Genomic DNA, 23808 nt, shown 5'->3' on the forward strand with positions numbered 1-23808 from the left:
AAACCGAGACACAAACCGACCAAAAGGATAAAATGCAAAACTTTATAAAAACATATAATCATAAAAACATTCATATTCATTATTGTTCACATTAGATTTTTTTCAATCGACGTCTTCTTCTACCTCCCTTACACTAGTCTCACATTACACACAGAACTTTTACACAGTGCACGATAGTCACCACGCAAGAAAATGGAAGTAACAAAAATGTGTTAAAATAAATATTTTATTTTAAACATGATAAAAATAATTAAAATAGGAAAAGGTACCAATGTAAAGGAAGACAAAATGGAACCTTTTTATATTCAGAGAAAAAAAGGTGAAACTATAAAGCTTTTTACACACAATGTGTTTCACTTGTCAGCTGCCATAAATTTAATACTTCAAAATTGATTCATATATTCAAAAAATAAACTTGATTAACACCAAGTAGGTATATAATAAAGATAATACAGTACTCAGTCCATCAAAGGTACAAGAAAATTTCAACATGGCATTTCATCTTAATTATTCTGACACTAAACAGCCCAGATATGCCCGAAGCAGGAGCCTCTATGTTAGTGTGGACCACTTGATATAGGTGAATATAACTATTTAAGAGCTTATGTCAATTAGAGATTATAGCTGATACCTACCATTATTAGTCAGTGTTAGAGTTACTATTAAGCAAGAAGTGTTTATTTAATGTTACTATTTATGGAGGTAATTATGTGCTGGATCTATGTGTCTTTTATGACCTACAGCACTATTATCATCTGATGTATTACTTTGGCCATACTTCTTGCTGTATTAAGCTCTGACATAGTTTTGACAATAATTCAGTGTTAAGCATATCTGGGCTGTTTAGTGTCAGAATAATCAAGATGAAATGCCATGTTGAAATTTTCTTGTACCTTTGATGGACTGAGTACTGTATTATCTTTATTATATACCTACTTGGTGTTAATCAAGTTTATTTTTTGAATATATGAATCAATTTTGAAGTATTAAATTTATGGCAGCTGACAAGTGAAACACATTGTGTGTAAAAAGCTTTATAGTTTCACCTTTTTTTCTCTGAATATAAAAAGGTTCCATTTTGTCTATCTTTACATTGGTACCTTTTCCTATTTTAATTATTTTTATCATGTTTAAAATAAAATATTTATTTTAACACATTTTTGTTACTTCCATTTTCTTGCGTGGTGACTATCGTGCACTGTGTAAAAGTTCTGTGTGTAAATTGATATTGGGAGTATTACTATTTTTTTGTTATATGTATGGACCGCATGTGTGAAATAGTCTCACATTACATAGCATAAAACTGGAGTCAGACTCCCTTTAAATGATTTTGTCATTCAAACTGGCACTTAGTCATTAAAAGAGTATTTCAAAGTAAAAGATTTGCCATCTACCCATATTAAAACTGCATAGAACAAACTCTGGACTACTGGACAATATAGGTATCTTCATAAATATAAAAATTGTAATTTTAACACTTAAAAAGTATTTTTGCAGCTGGCCTTAGACAATTTGCTTACCTTTTTTACTTCTTTTGTTTCCCCATTTTTGTTTCCTTTTTTTTATGCTTTTGATTTCCATCCTGCCCCTATGGCATTCCTAACTGGCACAGCTTTGAAGATGGATCTCTCACGCATGCTAAAGGTCCTGGTTCTCATTCTCTGCTTCATAGGCGAGTGAACCAATATTTAAGGGGTCACCCTGTGTCTTTAAAGGGGTTTTAAAGGACTATATTATTCAAGCAGTCAGAATTTTGATCCATATGTATCTATACTACGTAATTTAGGTTGCAGTAATGATACAGTGAAAATAAAGGAGAAGTCTAATTTACCTATTCTAGAAAGTGTCTCCAAGGTGTCGGAGCTTTTGCTTCCCTAGAGGAATCCAGAAAAAGAGATCTTATATAACTAGATGGTGGCCCGATTCTAATGCATCGGGTATTCTAGAATATGTATGCGCAGACCGGGCGCAATCAGCAGAGCGGTGTTTAAATTTGGCGCCAAAATCGCTGATTGGTCGCGGCCGGCAACCGCGACCAATCAGCAAAGCGGTCTTGAAATTTGGCAACTATATCGCTGATAGGTCACGGCCGGTGGTCGCGACTAATCAGCAGAGCGGGGTTTAAATTTTGCGCCAATAATGCTGATTGGTCGCGGCCAGCGAACGTGACCAATCAGCAGAGCGGGGTTTAAATTTTGCGCCAATAATGCTGATTGTTTGCGGCCGGCGGTCGCGACCAATCAGCAAAGCGGTGTTTAAATTTGGCGCCAATAATGGTGATTGGTCACGGCCGCGACCATTCAGCAGAGCGGTGTTTAAATTTGGCGGCAATAATGCTGATTAGTCGCGGCCGGCAATTTGGCGTCAACAAGGCTGATTAGTCGCGGCCGGCAACCGCGACCAATCAGCAGAGCGGGGTTTAAATTTGGCGCCAAAATCGCTGATTGGTGGCGGCCGGCGGTCGCGACCAATCAGCAGAGCGGGGTTCAAATTTGGCGCCAATAATGCTGATTGGTCGCAATCGTCGGCCACGACCAATCAGCAGAGCGGTGTTTAAATTTGGCGCCAATACTGCTGATTGGTCGCGGTTGCCGGCCGCGACCAATCAGCAGAGCGGGGTTTAAATTTGGCGCCAATACTGCTGATTGGTCAAGGCCGGCAACCGCGACCAATCAGCAGAGCGGGGTTTAAATTTGGCGCCAATACTGCTGATTGGTCGCAGACGGCGACCGCGACCAATCAGCAGAGCGGTGTTTAAATTTTGCGCCAATATTGCTGATTGGTCGCGGACGGCGACCGCGACTAATCAGCAGAGTGGTGTTTAAATTTGGCGCCAATACTGCTGATTGATCTCGGCCAGCGACCGCGATCAATCAGCAGAGCGGTGTTTAAATTTGGCGCCAATAATGCTGAATAGTCGCGGCCAGCATCCGCGACCAATTAGCAGAGCGGGGTTTAAATTTGGAGCCAAAATCGCTGATTCGTCGCGGCCAACGGCCTCGACCAATCAGCAGAGCGTTGTTTAAATTTGGTGCCAATCTCGCTGATTGGTCGCGGCTGGAGTCCGCGACCAATCAGCAGAGCGTTGTTTAAATTTGGCACCAAGCTCGCTGATTGGTCGCATCTGGCGTCCGCGACCAATCAGCACAGCAGTGTTTAAATGTGGCGGCAAGATCGGTGATTGGTCGCGGCCGCTATTTAAATGTGGCGCCCAAATCGGTGACTGGTCGCGGGCAGCGGCCGCAACCAATCAGCAGAGCGGTGTTTAACTTTAGCGCCAAGATCACTGATTGGTCGCGTGCGGAGAGCGCGACCAATCAGCGAATCGTATTGGTGAAGACCGGGGAGCGGAATCGTATTAGTGAGGACCGGGGAGCGCCGCTGCCTGTGCGGCTACTTCCGCTGCGAGAAGCCGGGAGATGAGCGACTGCTCGCAGCAGAAGTATCCCGACCCGCAGCGCCGCTCCCCGGTCCTCCCTTGACACCCTAGCCGCTGATGTCCCCACAGTATCCGCATGGTGTTACAAAGGTCCGGACATTTGTGTTAAAAATCGCTGATTTGGGTGCCAAATTTAAATATCGGCCGCGACCAATCACCGATCTTGGCTCCACATTTAAACACCGCTATGCTGATTGGTCGCCGACGCTGGGCGCGACCAATCACCGATTTTGGCGCCACATTTAAATAGCGTCCGCGACCAATCAGTACAGCGGTGTTTAAATGTGGAGCCAAGATCGGTGATTGGTCGCGGCCGATATTTAAATTTGGCACCCAAATCGGTGATAGGTCGCGGGCAGCGTCCGCGACCAATCAGCACAGTAGTGTTTAACTTTTGCGGCAAGATCAGTGATTGGTCGCGGGCCAAGACCGCGACCAATCACCGATTTGTGCGGCACATTTAAATAGCGGCCGCGACCAATTGGATGTCAGCGCCGCTCCCCGGTCCTCCCTTCACACCCTAGCCGCATGGATGTCAGCGCCGCTCCCCGGTCCTCCCTTCACACCCTAGCCGCTGATGTCCCCACAGTATCCGCATGGTGTTACAAAGGTCCGGACATTTGTGTTAAAAATCGCTGATTGGTCGCCGACGCTGGGCACGACCAATCGCCGATTTTGGCGCCACATTTAAATAGCGTCGGCGACCAATCAGCGATTTTTAACACAAATGTCCGGACCTTTGTAACACCATGCGGATACTGTGGGGACATCAGCGGCTAGGGTGTGAAGGGAGGACCGGGGAGCAGCGCTGCGGGTCGGGATACTTCTGCTGCGAGCGCCTGCTCATGTCCCGGGTTCTCGCAGCGGAAGTAGCCGCACAGGCAGCGCCGCTGACATCCATGCGGCTAGGGTGTGAAGGGAGGACCGGGGAGCGGCGCTGACATCCAATTGGTCGCGGCCGCTATTTAAATGTGCTGCACAAATCGGTGATTTGTCGCGGTCTTGGCCCGCGACCAATCACTGATCTTGCCGCAAAAGTTAAACACTACTGTGCTGATTGGTCGCGGACGCTGTCCGCGACCAATCACCGATTTGGGCGCCAAATTTAAATATCGGCCGCGACCAATCATCGATCTTGGCTCCACATTTAAACACCACTGTGCTGATTGGTCGCGGACGCTATTTAAATGTGGCGACAAAATCGGTGATTGGTCGCGCCCAGCGTCGGCGACCAATCAGCACAGCGGTGTTTAAATGTGGAGCCAAGATCGGTGATTGGTCGCGGCCGATATTTAAATTTGGCGCCCAAATCGGTGATTGGTCGCGGGCAGGGTCCGCGACCAATCAACACAGTAGTGTTTAACTTTTGCAGTAAGATCAGTGATTGGTCGGGTCCGAAGACCGCGACCAATCATTGAATCGTCTTGGTGAGGACCGGGGAGCGGCGCTGCCTGTGTGGGTACTTCCGCTGCGAGAACCCGGGACATGAGCGGGCGCTCGCAGCAGAAGTATCCCGACCCGCAGTGCCGCTCCCCGGTCCTCCCTTACGCATGGAGGTCAGTGACGCCGGCGGTCCTTCCACTGCTACCGGCCTGGAGATGAGCGCCTCGCGCCGGTCATCTCCCGGCTGCATCTCTGTTCCGCAGATGGGTCCGGCGGTCGAGGTCCTTCTGCTGTTACCGGCCGGGAGATGAGCGCCTCCCGCAGATGAGCCGCTAACGGCCGCCATCTTTTTTCAGAAATCCCGCGGGCGTTGATTGGCCGCTGCCGGACCAATGAGCGACGCTGGATTTCCAGGACAGACAGACAGACAGACGGGATAAGACAATTATATAGTAGATACTAGATGGTGGCCCGATTCTAACGCATCGGGTATTCTAGAATATGTATGCGGCCGACCGGGCGCAATCAGCAGAGCGGTATTTAAATTTGGCGCCAAAATCGCTGATTGGTCGAGGCCGGCAACAGCGACCAATTAGCAAAGCGGTGTTAAAATTTGGCGCCTATATCGCAGATTGGTCACGGCCGGCGGTCACGACTAATCAGCAGAGCGGGGTTTAAATTTGGCGCCAATAATGCTGATTGGTCGCGGCCAGCGAACGCGACCAATCAGCAGAGCGGGGTTTAAATTTGGCGGCAATAATGCTGATTGGTTGTGGCCGGCGGTCGCGACCAATCAGCAGAGCGTTATTTAAATTTGGCGCCAATAATGGTGATTGGTGACGGCCGCGACTAATCAGCAGAGCGGTGTTTAAATTTGTCGCCAATAATGCTGGTTATTCGTGACTGGTAACCGCGACCAATGAGCAGAGCGGTGTTTAAATATGGCGCCAATATCGCTGATTGGTCGCGGCCGGCCACCACGACCAATCAGTGAAACGGTGTTTAAATTTGGCGCCAATATCGCTGATTGGTCACGGCCGGTGGTTGCGACCAATCAGCAGAGCGGTGTTTAAATTTGGCGCCAATATTGCTGATTGGTCGCGGCCGGCCACCGCGACCAATCAGCACAGCGGCGTTTACGTTTGCCGCCCATCTCGCTGATTGGTCGCGGTCGGCCACCGCGATCAATCAGCACAGCGGCGTTTACATTTGCCGCCCATCTCGCTGATTGGTCACGGCCGGCCACCGCGATCAATCAGCACAGCGGCGTTTACATTTGCCGCCCATCTCGCTGATTGGTCGCGGTCGGCCGGCCACCGCGACCAATCAGCAGAGCGGCGTTTACATTTGCCGCCCATCTCGCTGATTGGTCGCGGTCGGCCACCGCGACCAATCAGCAGAGCGGTGTTTAAATTTGCAGCCTATTTCGCTGACTGGTCGCGGCCGCGACCGCGACCAATCAGCAGTGCGGCGTTTAAATTTGCCGCCGATATCGCTGATTGGTCGCGGTGGCCGGCCGCGACCAATCAGCAGAGCGGCGTTTAAATTTGCCGCCCATCTCGCTGATTGGTCGCGGTGGCCGGCCGCGATTAATCAGCAGAGCGGCGTTTAAATTTGCCGCCCATCTCGATCATTGGTCGCGGCCGGCCACCGCGACCAATCAGCAGAGCGGCGTTTAAGTTTTCCGGCCATCACGCTGATTGGTCGCGGTGGCCGGCTGCGACCAATCAGCAGAGCGGCGTTTAAATTTGCCGCCCATCTCGCTGATTGGTCGCGGCCGGCCACCGCGACCAATCAGCAGAGCGGCGTTTAAATTTGCCGCCCATCTCGCTGATTGGTCGCGGCCGGCCACCACAACCAATCAGCAGAGCGGCGTTTAAATTTGCCGCCCATCTCGCTGATTGGTCACGGCCGGCCACCGCGATCAATCAGCACAGCGGCGTTTAAATTTGCCGCCCATCTCGCTGATTGGTCGCGGCCGGCCACCGCGACCAATCAGCGTCGTATTAGTGTGGGCCCGGGAGCGGCGCTGCTTGTGCGGCTCCGTATTAGCGAGGACCGGGGAGCAGCGCTGCCTGTGCGGCTCCTTCTGCTGCGAGAAGCCGGGAGATGAGCGGCTGCTCGCAGCAGAAGCATCCCGACCGGCGGCGCCGCTCCACGGTCCTCCGTTCACACTTGCTGTCGGGAGATCAGCAGGCCAAGCCAGTGATCTTCCGACGTTAGCCGCATGGAGGTCAGCGGCGCCGGTCGGGATAGTTGTGCTGCTAGCGCCGCTCATGTCCCCGCTGCATCGCCGCTGACCTCCGTCCGCCAAATGAGCCGCTAACGGCCGCCATCTTTTTTCAGAAATCCCGCGGCGCTGATTGGCCGCTGCCGGACCAATGAGCGACGCGGGATTTCCAGGACAGACAGACAGACAGACGGGATAAGACAATTATATAGTAGATATGCTCTTTTACCTGGGGTCCAAAAGAGTCGCCAGTGGTCTGTTGTGTCTTGGATGCACTGAGTATTACAAGAATTTTAAAAAGTTGCAAAACTTTTCCTAATGCAGTGATTTAAACACTTAAAGGGAATCTATCACCAGGTTTTTGTTACCCTGTCTAAGAGCATCATCATCTAGGGGCAGAGACCCTGATTCCAGTGATGTGTCCCTTACTGGGCTGCTTGCTGCAGTTTTTAGAAAATCACACTTTGCTGCAGATCTAGCAGTTCTCTGACTGTTGAGCCCTGTATAACCTCACCCACTGTGCATAGGCAGAGAGCTACAAATCAGTGGTGGGAGCGTGGTGGTCGGACTACTTGTCAGCAGGTTTACTAGTCCTCTTGTGATAATGTCCTGCTCATAAAACAATGATTTAAAAAAGAAAACTACACTAAGCAGCCCAGTAAGTGACACATTTCTGGAATCAGGGTCTCTGCCTCATTATTATGCTGCTCTTGTAGCAAAAAACTGGTGACTAGAGATGTTAAAAGTTTGGGGTTTGTACAGGACAGTTAGTGCATGGACTTCTCCAAGAAAGCCTTGTTAATGTTCGGTGTTCTGGGGGACGAGAGAGAGAGACGTTTTTTCCAAATCCAAAGTTCGGATGTCTATTGTTTTCAATGGGTTTCGAGCTCTGGTTCAAGTTTGAGTACAGCTCTGGACTTTGAACTAAAGTTCGGTACCAAAACCCGAACTTCCACGGGTCCGCTCATCCCTACTGATGACAAATTCTCTTTAAGAGCACATTTGCCAACTTTCTCGGAACATGGTATTAAGGGGAGATCTCCAAGGCGGACCACTTTTAGAAGGTTTTTGTAGCGTCGGCGTCCCTGCCTCCTGCTAGGCAGGGACGCTGTTCCCCTCACCTCTCCACTCCTTGCCCGGCGTCCTCCTCCCGCTCTGCTGGCAGCGCGCGCTGCTTCCCGGCCACTCTGCTTAGGGCGCGCACGCGCGCGCTCCCCCTCTCTTAAAGGGACCGTGCGCGCCGTCCTAAGGAGTCCCCGGCCAATGGCCGGAGGACCTCACCATATATAAGGCACCTCCTCCAAAATGGAGGTGCCCGAGCAATGTTGTTGCAAAGCCTTCACTCTGCTTCAGCCCTCAGGTCCCGTTACCAGTTACCTGCCAGTCACCTGCCAGATTCCTGCTTGATACCTGCCTGATATCCGTTTACCTGCTTGCAAGCCTGCGGTCCGACGGTCTGCCTTCCGACACCTGTCAGTCTGTCTATGGACCAGCCTGCCCGCTCACCTGGGAGCGCTCATCTGCTACCTGCCTGCTAGCCTACCTGGAGGCTCCGCTGTCACTTGCCGTGACCACCTGCCCGTCCAGAGACTCTTGCCCGCTCACCTGGGAGCGCTCACCTGCTACCTGCCTGCTAGCCTACCTGGAGGCTCTGCCGTCACTTGCCGTGACCACCTGCCTGTCCAGAGACTCTTGCCTGCTCACCTGGGAGCGCTCACCTGCTACCTGTCTGCTAGCCTACCTGGAGGCTCTGCCGTCACTTGCCGTGACCACCTGCCTGTCCAAAGACTCTCGCCCTTTCACCTGGGAGCGCTCACCAGCCACCTGCCTGCTGTCCTTCTACCCAGAGACTGTCCCTGTCACTTGCCGTGAGTACCCGTCCTTCTACTCAGAGACTGTCCCTGTCACTTGCCGTGACTACCTGCCCTTCTACCCAGAGACTGTCCCTGTCACTTGCCGTGACTACCTGCCCTTCTACCCAGAGACTGTCCTGTCGCTTGCCGTGACTACGTGCCCGTCTTCCCCGGGAGCCACCCGCTTCCTTACAAGGACCGCCCCCTTGTATAGTTGCTCAGAGGTTCCGCCTCCCAGACCCGTTACAGTTTGCTCGGGCCATGGAACCCGGTGGCACCCAAGCTCTCTCACTCTCGGACCTATGTCATGAACTGTCCCGTCAGAGGTCCCAACAGGAGTCCATCCTGAGTCATCTGCGGAATGTCAACTCTCGCCTGGACACTCTGACTGCTCCACCAGCAGCCACCGCTAGTGTCATGACTCGCAGCCCGGCAGCGCCGCTGCCCACCAATACCATGGCATCCTGCCCCGGACCCCGGCTTTCTGCACCTCCTCGCTTCGGAGGCGACCCCGCTCAAGCTCGGGGCTTCATAAACCAGTGCACCCTGCACTTTGAACTCCTGTCCCACCAGTTTATCTCCGACCGGGCCAAAGTAGCCTTCATCATGTCCCATCTCACGGGGGAGGCACTGGCTTGGCTAAATCCTCTATGGGAGAGAGGAGACCCCCTGGTGTCCAACCTGCCAGCCTTTCTCACGGCTTTCCGGAAAGTCTTCGACGAACCCGGACGGAAGACCTCATCCGCATCATCTCTGCTACGCCTCCATCAAGGAAATCTCACCGTGGGCCAATATGCCATACGGTTCCGTACCCTTGCTTCGGAGCTGGCCTGGGATAACGACGCCCTGGTGTCTGTCTTTTGGGAGGGTCTGTCCGGCCGTATTAAAGATGAACTCGCCGGTCGGGACATACCTACCACTCTCGACGACTTAATAACTCTTGCCACCCGGATTGACATCCGGTTCCAGGAACGCGCCAAAGAGGTCACCCGTGAGAGGAGGTTTCCACGTCTAGCCCCTACCTTTCAGAAACCTGTCCCTTCTCCCGCTACTCCCCAGGCGCACTCACCCGAGCCTATGCAGGTCGACCAGACCAAGATGGTCAAAACCCGTCAAGAGTCACGCCGTGCCGAGGGGAGCTGCTTCTACTGTGACAGTAAGGAGCACCGGATCCGTTCCTGCCCGGAGAGGTCGGGAAACGCCTGTGTCTAGGATCGCTCAGAGAGGTCGTCCTAGACAAGAGTAAACCCTCTCCATCTCTGTTGCTGTCGGTCTCTATCATCTGCGGGGAGAACCGTTATTTTGAACTAGCCCAACTTGACTCTGGAGCTGCCGGAAATCTCATTTCTCAGTCTCTGGTAGAGAAATACCGCATTCCCACCAAACCTCTAGCTGTACCCTTATCTGTCGCTGCCGTGGATGGGGGCCTCTTACCACATCCCATCCAACTCATCACCGAATCCATAACCCTGCAGGTGGGAATGCTGCACTCTGAGAGCATCTTCTTTCATGTTCTGCCTGGACTCTCTCACGCCCTATTGCTAGGCCTACCTTGGCTTCAGAAACATGCACCCGTGCTTGATTGGCAGACCGGAGAAGTCCTTCGCTGGGGACAGGACTGCCATAAGACTTGTTTAGTTCCCGTCCATCCTGTCCGTCCTTCTCCTACTCCAGCCAATCTACCTGGTCTTCCGGCTCCTTATTGGTCGTATGCGGACGTCTTTAATAAAAAGGAGGCAGAGACATTACCCCCTCATAGACCATACGACTGCCCAATCGACCTGATGCCCGGCGCTACTCCTCCCCGTGGGCGCATTTACCCTTTGTCCGCTGCTGAGACCCGATCCATGTCAGAATATATTGAGGAGAATCTGGCCCGGGGATTCATCCGGAAATCTACTTCCCCGGCGGGAGCAGGCTTCTTCTTCGTCAAAAAGAAGGATGGCTCACTCCGTCCCTGTATAGACTATAGAGGCCTTAACCAGATCACGGTGAAGAATAAATACCCCCTTCCGCTCATTCCGGAATTATTTGACCGTCTGAGGGGGGCTAGAATCTTCACCAAGCTGGACCTCCGTGGGGCGTATAACCTGGTCCGTATCCGTCAGGGGGATGAATGGAAGACGGCATTCAACACCCGGGACGGCCACTATGAATACCTGGTAATGCCCTTCGGTCTCTGTAACGCTCCCGCCGTCTTTCAAGAGTTGGTCAATGACATCTTCCGGGACCTTCTCTACTCCTGCGTAGTGATGTACCTGGACGACATCTTGGTCTTCTCTCCGGATCTCCCCACACACCGGAGGGATGTTCGTCAGGTTCTGCTCAGGCTCAGGCAGAACCACCTGTACGCTAAATATGAGAAGTGCCTCTTTGAGTAGACCTCGCTTCCGTTTTTGGGCTACATAATTTCTCAGACCGGCCTACGAATGGATCCTGAGAAACTGTCTGCCATCGAGAAGTGGCCTCGACTAGAGGGGTTGAAGGCTATTCAGCGGTTCCTGGGCTTCGCCAACTACTACCGCCTCTTCATACCGCACTTCTCTTCCCGGACTGCCCCAATCTCTGCGCTCACCCGTGAGGGCACTAATCCCAGAGAATGGCCGCCCGAAGCTGAGGAAGCCTTTCTTTCCTTAAAACAGGCTTTCTCTTCCGCCCCGGTGCTGTATCGCCCGGACGGCAACAAGCAATTCTTCCTGGAAGTTGACGCCTCCTCCTCTGGAGCCGGAGCGGTACTTACCCAAAAATCGTCTTCCGGGAGAATGGTAACTTGCGGCTTCTTCTCCAAACTCTTCTCCTCTTCCAAGTGCAACTATTCTATAGGAGACCGAGAATTATTGGCCATTAAGCTGGCATTGGAGGAGTGGCGTTACCTGCTCGAGGGGGCTCTTCACCCGGTAATAATTTACACGGACCACAAGAACTTGGCTTACCTCCAGAGTGCCCAGAGACTTAACCCGCGCCAAGCCCGGTGGTCCTTGTTTTTTGCTCGCTTTGATTTTGTTCTTCATTTTCGCCCGGCTGACAAAAACATCAAAGCTGACGCCTTGTCCCGATCCTTCCTGGTGTCTGATCTTGAGAAGGAACCTAAACACATCATCGATCCCGCCAGAGTAATGCAGGTGACCCCCGTGAGTCTAAATCGTCTCCCTCCCGGTAAGACGTTCGTAACGGTACCTGATCGGGAGAAGATCCTACACTGGGGTCACTCGTCTAAGCTTGCTGGCCATGCCGGTCAGAAAAAGACCCTCCAGCTTATCACCCGGCACTACTGGTGGCCTACCCTGCACAAGGACGTAATAGACTTTGTTTCTGCCTGTGTGTCCTGCGCCCGCAACAAGGTTCCGAGACACCTGCCAGCCGGTCGCCTCCTTCCTCTTCCAGTACCTGCTGCCCCCTGGCAGCATATGGCTATGGACTTCATAACAGATCTCCCTGTCTCTGCCGGTTGTACGGTCATTTGGGTGGTCGCTGACCGCTTTTCCAAAATGGCTCATTTCATTCCCCTGCCAGGCCTCCCGTCTGCACCCGAGCTGGCTAAAGACTTTATCCGCCACATCTTCCGTCTCCACGGCCTGCCCCTCCACATCGTGTCGGATCGTGGGGTTCAGTTCACCTCACGCTTCTGGAGAGCCACATGTAAGCTGCTAGACGTCACCCTGGACTTCTCCTCCGCATACCACCCACAGTCCAATGGTCAAGTGGAGCGGATCAATCAGATCCTGACCAGTTACTTCCGGCACTTCGTTAATGCCCACCATTCAGACTGGGTGGATCTCCTGCCATGGGCCGAATTCTCTTACAATAATCACGAGAGCGAATCTTCCTCCAGATCCCCGTTTTTTGTAGTCTTCGGTCAGCATCCTCGGATCCCATTTCCCGTCTCCACCTCGGTGGACAATCCGGCTGCGGAATCTCTCGTTAGCAAATTTTCCTCCATTTGGGAGAGTACCCGATCCGCACTCCTTCAGTCGTCCGAGCGGATGAAAAAACACGCTGACAAAAAACGCCTGGATCCTCCACAATTCCGTCCTGGAGATAAAGTCTGGCTCTCGTCCAAGTATGTCCGGCTCAAGATTCCTTCCTACAAGTTAGGGCCTCGGTTCATCGGCCCACTAGAAGTTATCAAACAAATCAACCCAGTGGCCTATAAATTGAAACTCCCGGCCAACTTGCGGATCCCTAACTCCTTCCATGTATCTCTCCTCAAACCCGTGGTACTTAACTCTTTTTCCAAGTCTACAGGTACGCCTCCTGCTCCGGTTTCCGCTGAAAACGAGTTTGAGGTAGAGAACATTCTGGCCACCAAAAGGGTAAGAGGAAAAACCTTTTTTCTGGTAGATTGGAAGGGGTTTGGTCCTGAGGAGAGAACGTGGGAGCCCCGGGAGAACATCCATGCCCCTCTCATCCTTGATAAATTTCTGTCTGGCCTAAAAAAGGGGGGGCCTAAAGGGGGGGGTACTGTAGCGTCGACGTCCCTGCTTCCTGCTAGGCAGGGACGCTGTTCCCCTCACCTCTCCACTCCTTGCCCGGCGTCCTCCTCCCGCTCTGCTGGCAGCGCGCGCTGCTTCCCGGCCATTGTGCTTAGGGCGCGCGCGCGCGCGCTCCCCCTCTCTTAAAGGGGCCGGAGGACCTCACCATATATAAGGCACCTCCTCCAAAATGGAGGTGCCCGAGCAATGTTGTTGCAAAGCCTTCACTCTGCTTCAGCCCTCAGGTCCCGTTACCAGTTACCTGCCAGTCACCTGCCAGATTCCTGCTTGATACCTGCCTGATATCCGTTTACCTGCTTGCAAGCCTGCGGTCCGACGGTCTGCCTTCCGACACCTGTCAGTCTGTCTATGGACCAGCCTGCCCGCTTACCTGGGAGCGCTCATCTGCTACCTGCCTGCTAGCCTACCTGGAGGCTCCGCTGTCACTTGCCGTGACCACCTGCCCGTCCAGAGACTCTTGCCCGCTCACCTGGGAGCGCTCACCTGCTACCTGCCTGCTAGCCTACCTGGAGGCTCTGCCGTCACTTGCCGTGACCACCTGCCTGTCCAGAGACTCTTGCCTGCTCACCTGGGAGCGCTCACCTGCTACCTGTCTGCTAGCCTACCTGGAGGCTCTGCTGTCACTTGCCGTGACCACCTGCCTGTCCAGAGACTCTTGCCCGCTCACCTGGGAGCGCTCACCTGCTACCTGTCTGCTAGCCTACCTGGAGGCTCTGCCGTCACTTGCCGTGACCACCTGCCTGTCCAGAGACTCTTGCCTGCTCACCTGGGAGCGCTCACCTGCTACCTGTCTGCTAGCCTACCTGGAGGCTCTGCTGTCACTTGCCGTGACCACCTGCCTGTCCAGAGACTCTTGCCTGCTCACCTGGGAGCGCTCACCTGCTACCTGCCTGCTAGCCTACCTGGAGGCTCAGCCGTCACATGCTGTGACCACCTGCCTGTCCAAAGACTCTCGCCCGCTCACCTGGGAGCGCTCACCAGCCACCTGCCTGCTGTCCTTCTACCCAGAGACTGTCCCTGTCACTTGCCATGAGTACCCGTCCTTCTACTCAGAGACTGTCCCTGTCACTTGCCGTGACTACCTGCCCTTCTACCCAGAGACTGTCCCTGTCACTTGCCGTGACTACCTGCCCTTCTACCCAGAGACTGTCCCTGTCGCTTGCCGTGACTACCTGCCCGTCTTCCCCGGGAGCCACCCGCTTCCTTACAAGGACCGCCCCCTTGTATAGTTGCTCAGAGGTTCCGCCTCCCAGACCCGTTACAGTTTTTATGTGTAGCTTTAGGATGCTTCACCATGAGACAGTGCCCTGATGTCCAAACGTAGACTATTCTTCACGACAGTGGCCTCCCAGAGGCACATCGGTGTCAGCAGCTAAGTATGCTACTGAACCTTCACAAAACTTTTGACAGATCATAGAAACATGTTAAAAGTTTTGACTATAGGTTTCTGGGGGTCAGAGGTGCTCAGATAAGAGTTGATCTCCTCCAAGACAGACGACAAACTCATATATGGTATATTACTCCCATCTTTGGTCTCTGATGACGACAGAGCTCGGTTGAGCTATTCTGTTCCTTTGAAAGGTTTACTTTAGTTGGTCAAAGTTTTTCCTTTCATAAATATAAATTAAGTCACAATTTTTAATTTTTCATATCTTATTTTCAAGATGCAACTATCACCGCTACAGCTGTAAAGGTGTCCGGATCGATGTCTGACACAGTGACTCTGCCCTGTATATTTACCGCCAGAAAAGAAGTGACCAAAATATGCTGGAAAAGAGGGGGCTGCTCTAATTTTAGTTGTTTTGATGCAATCTTTAAGTGGAGTGGCAGCAAAGTTACCACTAGGACATGGAATAGATATGAGCTACTGGGAAACATCACAGAGGGGGATGCATCCTTGACCATCACCAGCCTGACTGTAAAAGATGGAGGATATTACTGCTGCCAGGTGTCAAGCCCAGGATCATCCAAAGATGTGAAAAGAGAAATTATTTTGCAGACTGTGGAAAGTAAGGACAAAAGTATTTGTGTGTTACATGTTTATGTAAAAATGCTTCTTCTGTCCCAGACAATACGAGCCATCATTGTCTGATGCTTCTTGCACATGATTTGTCATAGGCATAGAGTCAATACCGAGGACACAATGATCCTGGCAGCCAGGGTTGGACTGGCCCACTGGATAACTAGAGAATCCTCCGGTGGGCCCGTCCATCCAGGACCCGCCCACCCACCGCACTTCTCATTTGTCATGCGCAGCTCCTTCACATTGACTGCGCCTATCTGCTCCTGTATCTTGTCCACGTGCACCCTCCTTAGAGAGAGGTGAGCATTTAATTCTGTTCCCGGCTGCACTGCTCATTGGCACATGTGAAGTGCAGCTCCTTCACATGGCCTGCCAGCTTCCATACTGATTACTGTCGCACGCACTGCTCCTCAGAGAGCAGTGCATGCTTACTGGTACAGAGTCAGCACAGTCACAGCTGACTCTGTGCTGATCGGAGATCTGCTGTCTTCCGATCAGCTGTTGTGTGTCTGTGCCTGCAGCTCTTTAGGGGATTGACACAGTGGGGAAGCTGGCCTTCAGAGTATTAGGGGGTGACACAGTGGGGAAGGGGGCCCTCAGAGAATTAGAGGGTGACACAGTGGGGAAGGGGGCCCTCAGGGTATTAGGGGGTGACACAGTGGGGAAGGGGGCCTTCAGAGTATTAGGGGGTGACACAATGGGTAAGGGGGCCCTCAGAGTATTAGGGGGTGTCACAGTGGGGAAGGGGGCCCTCAGAGTATTAGGGGCTGTCAAAGTGGGGAAGGGGGCCATCAGAGTATTAAGGGGTGACACAGTGGGGAAGGGGGCTCACAGAGTTTTAGGAGCTGACACAGTGGAGAAGGAGCCCTAGGTAAAAAGGGGTTACACAGTGTGCAAAGTGCCCCTCAGGTAAATACCCTGAAGTGGAGTAGTATTTTAAACAAGAGGATCTGTCAGCTTTCCTGTGTGGTGTAGTATCTAGAGGATGCATCCCTTGTGTTGTAGTATCTAGAGGATGTGTACTGTGTGGTGTAGTATCTAGAGGCTGTGTCCCATGTGGTGTAGTATTTAGAGGATGTGTCCCGTGTGGTGTAGTATCTAGAGGATGTGTCCTGTGTGGTGTAGTATATAGAGGATGTGTCCCGTGTGGTGTAGTATATAGAGGATGTGTCCCGTGTGGTGTAGTATATAGAGGATGTGTCCTGTGTGGTGTAGTATCTAGAGGATGTGTCCTGTGTGGTGTAGTATCTAGAGGATGCATCCCTTGTGTTGTAGTATCTAGAGGATGTGTACCGTGTGGTGTAGTATCTAGAGGCTGTGTCCCATGTGGTGTAGTATTTAGAGGATGTGTCCCGTGTGGTGTAGTATCTAGAGGATGTGTCCTGTGTGGTGTAGTATCTAGAGGATGCATCCCTTGTGTTGTAGTATCTAGAGGATGTGTCCCATGTGGTGTAGTATTTAGAGGATGTGTCCCGTGTGGTGTAGTATCTAGAGTATGTATCCCATGTGGTGTAGTATATAGAGGATGTGTCCCGTGCGGTGTAGTATATAGAGGATGTGTCCCGTGTGGTGTAGTATCTAGAGGATGTGTCCCATGTGGTGTAGTATCTAGAGGATGTGTCCCATGTGGTGTAGTATCTAGAGGATGTGTCCCATGTGGTGTAGGATATAGAAGATGTGTCCCGTGTGGTGTGGTATATAGAGGATGTGTCCCGTGTGGTGCAGTATATAGAGGCTGTGTCTCCTGTGTGGTGTAGTATATAGAGTATGTGTCCTGTGTGATGTAGTATATAGAGGATGTGTCCCATGCGGTGTAGTATATAGAGTATGTGTCCTGTGTGGTGCAGTATATAGAGGCTGTGTCTCCTGTGTGGTGTAGTATATAGAGGATGTGTCCCGTGTGGTGCAGTATATAGAGGCTGTGTCTCCTGTGTGGTGTAGTATATAGAGAATGTGTCCTGTGTGATGTAGTATATAGAGGATGTGTCCCATGCGGTGTAGTATATAGAGTATGTGTCCTGTGTGGTGTAGTATATAGAGAATGTGTCCTGTGTGGTGTAGTATATAGAGGATGTGTCTCCTGTGTGGTGTAGTATATAGAGGATGTGTCCCGTGTGGTGCAGTATATAGAGGCTGAGTCTCCTGTGTGGTGTAGTATATAGAGGATGTGTCCCATGCGGTGTAGTATATAGAGTATGTGTCCTGTGTGGTGTAGTATATAGAGAATGTGTCCTGTGTGGTGTAGTATATACAAGATGTGTCTCCTGTGTGGTGTAGTATATAGAGGATGTGTCCTGTGTGGTGCAGTATATAGAGGCTGAGTCTCCTGTGTGGTGTAGTATATAGAGGATGTGTCCCATGCGGTGTAGTATATAGAGGATGTGTCCTGTGTGGTGTAGTATATAAAGGATGTGTCCCATGCGGTGTAGTATATAGGGGATGTGTCCTGTGTATATATACTGCATGGTGGGCCCCAAGAATTATTTTTCTCTCGTGGGCCCAAGGTACTCCAGTCCGACGCTGCTGGCAGCCCCTAATCTCACATACAGTCATAGTTACCAACATAGACGTTGGCAATTTTGGGATATTTTTGTACCCATCAATGATCCAACCCAGGGCTTTCCATTTATAAGTGGTGTTGGCATGAACTTCACCCTTTTTTGACCCATCTCCAAATTTGGTGGGACTATTTTCCGATAAATGGGGATAGTCCTAGCAAATCTGTGACTGTGGCCAAGTAATGCATACGTTGCCTTCATAAAAGGGTGTCATTTTGGCTACCATGGTTACCATGAAAAATTAGAGAGAGGTACAGTACATCCCAATAAAAATGCATGGTCACAATAGTATGGCTTTATGGAACATGTCCGTACTAGAGGTTTAATGAATCAATTTGAGTCAAAATAAATTCACTTTGAATTCCCAAAAAGCCATATTCACCGGGAACCTGAAGTTTTTGTGATTTGATTCACGTGAATCAAGCAAAGTCATGGGTGACCAAAATGGTGTCCTGCCAATGAAGCATTATGTGACGACCAGGGATGAGAGGAGTGGTGGAAGTTCGGGTGCTGGTACTCGGCCCAAACTGTAGTCAAAGTTCGATTCAAGTAGAACCCGCATCCCATTGAAAATAAAGGAGACCCAAACTTGAAAGAAAAAAAATATCTTTCTCTGCCATGGACTTACCCCAGAACCCCGATCACTGCAATGTACTTCTGGGGAAAGTCTGTGTTCGGCATTCAGCCTTGGACAGTGACTGTCTGGTGCGAACGTGTAAAAAATACTTATTTCCGTATATTTTTCTATCGAGGACTTCTTATCAGATGCGATCGATCACAGACTATATCACGATATTCTTATAAAAAAATGTATCGATTTATTCTTAGATTGTCCATTAAAAAGAATGATTGCAGTAGTTACATAAAATAGTTAAATAGTTACAAAGTGATTGTCCATTTGTCCATAATTAGCTTAATAGTTGAGATTCACCCATCTTTTCCTGGGATCCTGAATGGTAGGTTGTGTCTGTCTGTGTCCAGCACGTGTATCAGGATGACACCATGTGTCCGGTTAAAGCACGTGTCTCCTTGGGCCTACATCGGCAGCTGTTTCCTTCACACATAGATCCTCGTCCAGTGTCCTGTGAAATGGCAAGAGCGCGCCCCCTGTCACTAACATGGGGCTATATAGCCCCCCCCCATAGCACCTGTTCTTCTGCATATGGCACGGAACTAAAAATACACAAATAGTGCATGTCATCTAGAAACCCTAGCACGATGGCTGATGCAATAGTATGCAATATATGGTACAGAATTCAGAATAAAATGAATATCCGTAATTAATATTTAACAGAACAATGAACATTTCTGTTCAGGTTCGCTCATCTCTAGTGACGATATGACATAGCTGGACGCCTCATCAGCGACAGAGGTGCCTAAGATTGAAGATGAACATGGACAGAAGACCAGAGCCAGAGGGAGGCGGCGAGCCAATTAGGCATGAAGCTGTGGTGCCAAGATAAATCCTTAGACCCTACCCAGGGGTGGATTAAGAGTAGCAAGGGCCCCGGGCAGTTTAGAAGGCGCGGGCCCCCCACCCCACACACACACACCTGATGTATCACGTGACATGTCACATGATCCCCTGTGATAGATCATGTGATAGTTCATGTGAAATTAATTTGCCACAATATTAATTATAATAATTTTTTTTAGGCTGTGTGCCCACTATGCGTTTTTTTAAGCGTTTCCGCAGCGGCAATTCCGCTGCGGAAACGCTTATAAAACGCTTGGTAGAAGGTCTGCCATGTTCCCCAATGATAATCCGCATGTTCTGTGCACATGCTGCGGAAATTTCCGCTGCGGATTATCATTGCGGAAAAATCCGCAGCACTAACAATTATTTTGCGGAAGCGCGACGCCATTGACTTGCATTGGACCGCATGTAATCCGCAAGACTGCATCTGTACATGCAGAATCCATGCGTTTCAATGTGCGGATGGTACCCGGGTTTGGAGAAGAGGAGACTCTCCTCCGGACCCGGGTACCATAGAACCTGTAAAAAAAAGAATAAAATAAAAAATAAATATTATACTTACCTTCTGATGGCCCCCGGTGTCTTTATCCGATGCGTTCTGGCTTGCCGGCAGCTCGCGATGGTCCTGCCGTGACGTCATTTAGTCATGTGACGGGTCACGCGACCGCTGACGTCGGCAGGCCATCAGAAGGTAAGTATATATTTATTTTTTACCATTCTTTTACGGTCATGCCGGTTGCATGGATTTATATAGTGTGACCAAGTTGTCAAGCACTTTCCAAGTGATGCTAAAATCGCTTGGAAAGCGCTTGTCAACCCGCATGCGGAAATGCATGTGAAGAATGCTGCACATCCGCATGTCCCTGGCAGGAAAAACGCATGTATAACCCGCATGTACAATCCGCATGCGTTTTTTCTGCCAGGGAGATGCAGAAACGCTCAAAAAAAATCCGGAGCATTTCTGCATCGTGGGCACATAGCCTTACATTAATTGTATGACTCAATATTGAGCACACGTAGCCATCTATACACAGCAGGAGGCCGCACGGAGCCATCTATACATGGCAGGAGGCTGCACGGAGCCATCTATACACGGCAGGAGGCCGCACGGAGCCATCTATACACGGCAGGAGGCCGCACGGAGCCATCTATACACAGCGGGAGGCCGCACGGAGCCATCTATACACGGCAGGAGGCCGCACGTAGCCATCTATACAAAGTGGGAGGCCGCACGGAGCCGTCTATACACAGCGGGAGGCCGCACGTAGCCATCTATACACAGCGGGAGGCCGCACGTAGCCATCTATACACAGCGGGAGGCCGCACGTAGCCATCTATACACAGCGGGAGGCCGCACGGCGCCATTTATACACAGCGGGAGGCCGCACGTAGCCATCTATACACAGCGGGAGGCCGCACGTAGCCATCTATACACAGCGGGAGACCACACGGCGCCATCTATACACAGCCGGAGGCCGCACGTCGCCATCTGTACACAGCGGGAGCCCGCACGGAGCCATCTATACACAACGGGAGGCCGCACGGAGCCATCTATACACAGCGGGAGGCCGCACGGAGCCATCTATACACAGCGGGAGGCCGCACGGAGCCATCTATACACAGCGGGAGGCCGCACGGAGCCATCTATACACGGCGGGAGGCCGCACGGAGCCATCTATACACGGCGGGAGGCCGCACGGAGCCATCTATACACAGCGGGAGGCCGCACGGCGCCATCTATACACAGTGGGAGGCCGCACGTAGCCATCTGTACACAGCGGGAGGCCGCACGGAGCAATCTATACACAGCGGGAGGCCGCACGGAGCCATCTATACACAGCAGGGAGCCGCACGGTGCCATCTATACACAGCGGGAGGCCGCACGGCCCCCCCTCCAGAGACAGCAGGAGGCCGCACGGCGCCATCTATACTCAGCAGGAGGCCGCACGCAGTCACGCACACAAACATATACAGACATATACATACACGCATAAACACATTTGAAACACAAAAATACATATAAACAGACATCACACAATGATATCTGCCTGCACACACATACATACATACACACACACACACTCACTCTCACACATACACACTCTCTCTCACACACACACTCACCATCCCCCGGCTCGGCTCCAGTCCTCCTGGCTCCTGTTCCTCTCCAGTGGTAAGTAGCAGTGCAGGCCGGGCGCGCACTGCGTGACCTCACAGCTAGGAGACACGGCCGCGCACAGGGCCGTGTCTCCTAGCAGTGACGCGGCTGGGCCAGCACACAAGGAAGTTAACTGCTGCAGTGCTGGCCCGGCCGAAGAAGAAGCAGCGGCCGTGCACCGCTGCTGGGGGAGTGGTCCGGGCCCCCCCCCGCCACTGTCTGCCGGTATGTCCCGCGGGGCCGCAGATATAATGAGGGCAATCCGGCCATAGCCCCCCCGGGTCCCATGGAGACTCGAGGCCCCGGGCGGTAGCCCGGATTGCCCTCATTATAATCCGCCTATGACCCTACCTCTTTGTGAATTGTTATATATACATGTTATTGCATATCAAGGGGGGGTTAAAGCATATTTACCAACTCTGCTGGAACTTATAGGTGGATCCTGGAATGAGGAGACACCTCCCAGGCTCCAGTAAGAGTTAGCCAATATCCTGAGCTTTGACAAACTTACCCGAAACCTTCTGAAACCAGCTATTCTTCATTTAGGGAGTAAGCGAATGTGGTGTAGAAGGAAGTAGAAAAGGAGTATGGAGAAGATGGGGAATGAGAATGGGGCTACAAGGGATTCACCTAAAAATGAGATGTGGCTTCATGCACTTGAAATAGATACACCCTCAGGATACTTGCTGTGAAACGTTGGCAAGTGTGCTTCAGCAACTCAAGAAAGTTTGTGCTGCCTTGCAGATCTTACAAGGCTCCATGAACAACATGTCTTCTGCTGCTTTAGTTGCTAGATATTACACAGTAATCATGTGATATTCTGAAATCCCATTCACACTATGTAGTTTAACCCAATATTTTAGATCATGTTGTGTTATTTATTTTTGGTACTTTTTGGAAACCACGAGAAAAAGTGTACTTATTTTTTTTTCTTGGAATATCATGAAACAAGGAACTATAATTGTTTCAAAACCACATTCACATATGGTGTAAACAGCAGTTCCCTATTGTATTACACCGCGGGAATATCCTGAGCTCTGTAAATAATTTTTATTTCAATATCACAATCTACTATCCGAATCTTGTTATCATCCATAGATGAGCGGAGCCACAGACCGCAAAAGCCAAATTTAAAACATGCGTACATGATGGTGATATTGAAGTGAGAAAAAGCTTTTTGCATGTTGGAATTTCAAAGAACGGGCTCGGTTGTGACAGTGCAGCGAAACTTTAAGAATGAATTTGGCAAATGTGCTCCACATGGAAACTTCATTTTGAGTTAAGTGAAGCAATTCAAACCCAACTGGACGATCAAAGATTTCGGAAAAGATAGTGAGCAGGATTCGAATTGTGAACGAACATCATCCTAAAAAGTTGGCCAGGCTAACTAGTATGGAACTCAGGGTATGGCGTATCTCACGAAAAACATCTGCTTTTTAAGCCACATAGATTATATCTTCTGCAAAACCTGAAACCAGACAACAATTGGAAGAGGACAAATTTGCTGGTAGGCTTGTGTTCAGCGATGAGGTATCCTTCGTCTTAATGGGAAGGTCAAACATCCCAAGGTTAGAATTTGGTACTCTTATCGAGCATATGAGGGACTCACTCAAAGTAAATGTGTTCTTTTTTGCCAATGAAACTGTGACTGGCCACTCCTACTTGGACATGTGGATGATCTGCCAAACATTGTCAGCAGAATATTGCACCTCTACATTTCCATCTGAATATTCGCTGATACCTGAATGAAACTCTACTGGATTATTTCCAGTAGATCATCTTCACCGATCGTCTCTGGATCGTTGGATCGTCTTCACCGAAAACAGTGCTTCTCCAATGTTCCTCTGGCCTCCACGATCACCAGATCAAGGACCCTGAGACTTCCTTCTGTGGAGCTACATCAAGGATTCAGTGTATCTCACCCCCTTTACCACCTAGCCAAAAGACCTGAAGGACCTGAGACAACGCATCACTGAGAACAGTGGAGTCCATATCCAAGGATATTCCGGCACTTGGGGCAAAACTGGACTCCCGCCTAGAAATCAGCCGGGTCACCAATGGAAATAAAATAACTATGAACTTTGAACATATGTTGTGTATAGAAAGAGCTTGGATAGATTGTGTGTCATTAAATTTCTGTAATTTGCTCTCTATGAATGCTGAGACTATAATTTTGCCCCATTGTTTTTTAATT

General features: G+C 50.7%; 1 long non-coding RNA gene across 1 annotated transcript in view; it reads left to right on the top strand.

Annotated features, from left to right (window-relative positions):
- Positions 1-1570: 1570 nt before the first annotated feature.
- LOC141164187 (uncharacterized) overlaps positions 1571-23808 on the top strand; it is a 28119-nt gene continuing 5881 nt past the window's right edge. Inside the window, exons 1-2 of the long non-coding RNA XR_012250867.1 lie at positions 1571-1672; positions 15063-15407. This is a non-coding gene — a long non-coding RNA (uncharacterized lncRNA). The remainder of the gene's footprint in view (positions 1673-15062; positions 15408-23808) is intronic.

This window comes from Phyllobates terribilis, unplaced genomic scaffold (genome assembly GCF_046119375.1).
Source record: "Phyllobates terribilis strain yellow unplaced genomic scaffold, ASM4611937v1 Scaffold_10__3_contigs__length_209671492, whole genome shotgun sequence".
Classification (NCBI taxonomy): domain Eukaryota; kingdom Metazoa; phylum Chordata; class Amphibia; order Anura; family Dendrobatidae; genus Phyllobates; species Phyllobates terribilis.